This window comes from Amblyraja radiata, chromosome 15 (genome assembly GCF_010909765.2).
Source record: "Amblyraja radiata isolate CabotCenter1 chromosome 15, sAmbRad1.1.pri, whole genome shotgun sequence".
Lineage (NCBI taxonomy): Eukaryota > Metazoa > Chordata > Chondrichthyes > Rajiformes > Rajidae > Amblyraja > Amblyraja radiata.
Genome location: NC_045970.1, coordinates 27,419,800 through 27,425,799, shown reverse-complemented (window position 1 = coordinate 27,425,799; position 6,000 = coordinate 27,419,800).

The window sequence follows — 6,000 nt, the reverse complement described above, 5'->3', positions numbered from 1 at the left end:
ATCAAAGTAAAACTAGAAATTATATCAGGATTGAGACTGGATTTGTTTGGATGCCACTCGGGTTACCAAAATTATGAGATCTTGCAGTTCTGTTCCAGCTATTTGCTTGGAACCTTCTACCATGTTTGCCATCTTCCATACTTAAGTCATTGTATCTGTGGATAGATTTTATTCAGTTAAATGAACATTATTTTTTTTTAAAATCTGCTATAAAACACAATCTCAAATCCCCTGCATTCAGATTCATTGGGGTTGTCCAAACATGTACATGTTCACACTATAAGTCGGCTGAATTGCTTGTTAGCCAAATACTAATTGTCAAAAATGATGGTCTTCACAAGGCTGATTTTAATTGAATTTTCCATTGAAAGCTCATTCTCTGCTATCTTTGAGAGAGTTGTTCAATCCTGCCAAACTAAAATACGATATAAAACCGTTGCCTATTTCCTTCGCTCCATAGATGCTGCTGCACCCGCTGAGTTTCTCCAGCATTTTTGTGTACCATCATAAAACCATATCATGGAAACAGGACCTTCGGCCCAAATTGCCCTTACCGACCAATATGCCCCATCTATGCTTGTCATACCCACTCGCGTCTGACACATATCCCTCTAAACCTCTCCTATCCATGTACCTGTCCAAAAGTCTTTTAAATGTGTTATAGTACCTGCCTCAACTACCTCCTCTGTCACCTCGTTCCATATATCCACTGTGTGAAAAAGTTGCCCCTCAGGTTCTTACTAAATCTTTCCCCTTTCAACTTAATCCATTGTTCTCTGGCTCTTGATTCCACTAATATAGTTAAAAGACTGTGCATTCACCCTATCTACTCCCTCCATAATTTTATACACCTCTATAAGAGGGATATGGGTCAAGCGCAGGTAGGTGGGCCTAGTGTAGATGGGACATGTTGGCTGGTGTGGGCAAGTTGGGCAGAAGGGCCAGTTTCCACACTGTATGACTCTATGAGTCTTTAAAACCACTCCTTGGCCTCCCGTGCTCCAAGGAATAAAGTCCCAGTCTGTCGAACCTCTGCCTACAGCTCAGACCCTCAAATACAATATGATTGAATGGTTACTTTTAAAATGTAATGGTCAGAAAAAATAAATCTCTGCGTTTGTTCTCTTGATAAGCAAACAAAAAAATAATACTGGGGAAAAATGTGTTTTGTAAAATGTTCTTAGATGCACACCTACCATTAGAGTATTTTTTTATCAAACCCAACATCAATTCTTGATTCACTTTGGTAAAGGAAACTAATTGAAATCATTGAATAGTGCAGTTTCATTATATTAGACGAAAGGATTGGTTGATCCATTAAAATTAATGCGACAGATAAGGAAATGCAAAACAATCAGGATGCCAATAGAAGAGCCAGGGAGACTAGAATGCTAGACAGCTTCATTTGATGGCCAAGAAATGACATGTGATTAAAAAAAAAAGTTTGGCGGAAAAGTTACAGAATGTTTTTTTATGAATAACACGGCAACATATGTTAATACGTGATACACATGACAATAAAATGGACATTTACACGAATGATAGATAGCGAAAGAATTTAGTGAAATAGCATATGCCATGTGTTACAATAGATAGCAACTCTTGTCTCTGAAGCCTATTTATAGCTGTGTTATCATTCAAGGTTCCAAGACTCTTATTTACCCACAATTATGATGCAGTTATTCTTCTTGTACAAACATTCACTTTGAATTAAACTTTCAACTATCATTCATTTGGAATATATTGACCCGAGCTGTATGGCTTATTTCTACCCAGATCACCCTTAGTTGCACCACAGGGGTTATACTCAAAACCTCTCTCAGAATTTCCTGAAGATGCCACCAGTGGCGATTCTTGCTTCTGGAGCTAACAATGCTCCCTCTAGTGGCAGAAGGGTGCAGCTGTGGCACAGAGGATTTTGCCCAAATAAGGACTGGAAATGTGACTGTCAGTGGACGGGGGAGAAGAGGGGGTGGGGAGCGGTGGGGTGGGGTGGGGCAGGGGAGGAGTGGAGGTGGTGTTTCAGATGTGGCTGCAACATTGTGGATTCTGGTCCTGCCTTCGCTCCCCAGCATTCCTCTAGCTAACATTATCACCTATCGCAATTTTACAATCCAACATTCAAGAAACATTTATTCAGGTACGTGGATAGGATTGGTTTAGAGGGATGTGGGCCAAATGCAGGCAGGTAGTGTAGATGGGACACGTTGGGCCGAAGGGCCTGTTTTCACGCTGTATGACTATGACTCCATGACCCGAGAACAAGCTTGAAGAGCTTAGAATAAGGCTGCTGTTTTAAAGGGAGCTCAGGAACTCTGCGTTCTTTGTTCCACTAAAACATGGTTCACCCCTGTCTCACTTCACACTACAACACAACCTGAGAATACTTCCACATTGTGTGACCCGTGCAGAATCCTCTGGAGATCCACCCTGAGTCAAAACCAAGTTGACGTTGGACAAATTATACTCAGTCATTAACTCTCTGATACTCTTTTCATCATCACCACTTGAGTCAATCCAAGTTAAGGAACGTACTCCCCAAATGCCATCAACATGTCTCCTTCCCCATGCGTGGTGTCAACTGCTTGACCACTGCTCTAGCACCATCACGTATGCCTACATCTCCATTTCTAGCCCTCATTTCGGTCAGTCTGAGTATCTGTCGGTGCTTACAGATAGAGCTTGATCGTGATGCACCAATGAAAAAAGTAACGCAGCAGTGGTACGAGGAGACTGGGGCTCTACTTCAGGACTGCAGTTGGAGGACTGGGACACGTTTAAGACTAATACCTCGAACATCACCAGTTGCGGCAAGAAATGTGTTGACGACTGCGTTCTGACAAAGTCAATTAGGATTTATCCTAACCAGAAACCTTGGATGACCAGGGAGATTCACTCTCTGCTGATGTCCAGATCCAAGGCTTTCAAGGAGGATGATCATGCACTGTACAAGAAAGCCCGTGATCTTTGCAAAGCTACAAGCTGGAGGCTACATCTATGAAGCGGATGCCAAGCACCAGTGGCAGGGCTTGAATACCATTGCGGGTTACAAGCCACAATCAGGGAAGGGGGGGGGGGGGGGGGGGGGGGGGGGGGAGGATCATCTTTGGCAATAATCCATCTCTACTAGATGAACGTCCCAGAGGATTCCCTCGAAATTCTATAGATGCATTGTATTAAGTGTTCTGATGGGATGCATCTCAGCCTGGGTTGGCAACTGCCCTGCTCTTGACTGCCTGAAGCTGCAAAGAGTGGCTGTCACTTCCTGCCATCCAGTCCATCTTCACAGTGCATTGAATCAGGAAAGCTGGATGTATCATCATGGATACCTGCCCACCCTGGCCATTCCCTCTTCTCTCAGAACTTCTGGGAGAAGATACAGAAGCTTCAAAGATGGAGGTCCAGGCATAGCTTCATAATCCATTGCTATCAGATCCTGAAGCTATCCCTTCTCATGTGCTCTTATTCATAACTCTACCTCATTTGGTTGTTTGTTATTGTACTTCAATTGTTTTTTGTTGCATTACATTGGATTGCACCGCAATCTCATTGCATTCTGCTGTTTTGCATTCATTGTCTTTATTAGGGTGGAAGATTGCAACCTTCACGTATCCGCCCTGTTTCGATGAATGCAGTCACCCCGGCGTGCACAATCAAATAAGATCAAATAGAACACGTTGTCCTACAACTTTAGGCTGTGCACGCCATACGCAAGAAGAAGAAGATTGTCTTTATTGTTGTATTTTCATTTCTGTATGTACACCGTTAACTCTATAAGATTCATGTGCTCAAGGAATTTCATTGCCCCCTGATGCATATGACAATAAACAAATCTGAATCTGAATATTGGTTTACCTATATAAAATCAATGTTCTCCATTTGTGGCTACATGAAGTTTAATTTGTATTTTACACCTGTTGTGGAAATCATGTTTTTAACTGTGAAATATTGTTAACTGGCCGTCAGAATGGAAATCATGTATAGTTAAGGATCTTTGTGTTGTACAATATGAGCACTTACTTGGGATAGACAGCTCTTGATAGAAATTTCAAGTAGTTATACATAGTTTGATATTACCTCCAAAGCTATTGTCTAACACAATCATTAATGTGATTCCATCAATCAGAACTGGTATTTTCACTCCCCCTTCTTACGTGGGTGGAAAGAAAATTATTGTTAAGCTGTCACTGCCCATCTGTCACATTGTTGAATAATCCTTGCATATTAATTACCTTAAAATATGATTCCGTGTACCAATTGCACCAATCACAAGTTTAACATTAATCTTGGACGTCTTTACTTCTTACAACTGATTTCTACCTTCAATATCTTTTCATGAGCAGATCAACTGTTTTTGATGGAAAGTTACAAACTGTGATCACGCCTGATATGTGTAGGATGGAACTGCAGATGCTGGTTTAAACCGAAGAAAGACACAAAATGCTGGGGTATCTCAGGCAACATCTCTGGAGAGGGAATGGGTGACGTTTCAGGCCTGAAGAAGGGTCTCGACCCGAAACGTCACCCATTCCTTCTCTCCAGAGATGCTGCCTGTCCTGCTAAGTTACTCCAGCATTTTGTGTTTATCACGACTGATATATTACCTGTAATTCATTGTGAATATAATTGAGTGAAAAAATAATTCAATATTCAGCAGGATATTGCAAAAAATGCATGATCAATTTAAATCTTAATGAGGGATTCAACATTAACATGTTTTAACAATAACTATTATTATGAAGACTAAATTCGAGTACCCAGTTTGTCACATTGTATCTACGTTTTGGACATAATTATTAAATTCATCTAACTTGTTTGTGTCCTTTTCACAAGAAATAATCCCACTGGTTTTTGTTTATTTTATTTCATTGTTCACATTCAATAAAAATCTGCTCCATTTCACTTCCAACGGGAATGTTTAGTTTAGTTTAGAGATACAGCACGGAAACAGGACCTTCAGCCCACGCCACTCCACGCCGACCAGCCATTCCCGTACACTAGCATTATCCTACACACTAATAACAATTTATATTTTTTACCAAAGCCAATTAATCTACAAACCTGTACATCTTTGGAAGGAAGAGGAAACCGGAGCATCGAGAGAAAACCCACGCGATCACAGAGAGAACGTGCAAAATTCGTACAGAAAACATCCGCAGGATCGAACCCGGGTCTCTGGTGCTGCAAGGCAACAACTCCACCGCTGCGCCACCATGCCACCCGACGTTTATGGACGTATAGAAGAATGTGTTTTTCTTCCGTCTCTATTTCACACATTTCTGTTTCTGTTCCCAAACCTTCCAAGGATGCAATGTAATTCCGCACCTTTACTCTCATCAACCATGCTTATCCAGGATATGCATACTCCTCGTTAGGCACACTACGGGATCCATTACTGCTTTGACTCTTGTATCCTGACATGGCCTCCCCCGTCCCATTGCTGATCTTGTACAAGAGCAACACCTGTACATTCATCTTTTACTTTCCCGACGGCAATTTTAACCAGTGGTCCTAGATGTTAAGGATTGTAATCACACTCATTCTTTTATTCTCTAGTAGGATTGTATGGTCACTTTTACCATTGCTGTCATGGATAAATGTATCTTCAGCAGGTTACTGAAATCACTCACTTAATGCAAGTACATCTCACCATGAAGAAGTGGTGATTACACAGTAGCTGTGGAAGATAGATAGATAGATAGAATCTTTATTTGCCACGCAACCAGGGTTGGTGGTATTTGGGTTCGGTACATGATGGTACACTGCTTTAGTCACATTAACACATATAACAACACAGAACATAGTACAGAAGTGCATCCATACCACATCACAAATCACAAATCTCACCAACAGAACATAGTGCAAAAGAACAGACAAAGACCATAGACAAGACACTATATACATCAAGAGTCCTTAGTGTTGTCTGTTATTGGAGGGAATTGAGTGTTCTTATTGCTGAGGGGAAGAAGCTGTTTTTAAAACGGGTGGATTTTGTGGCAA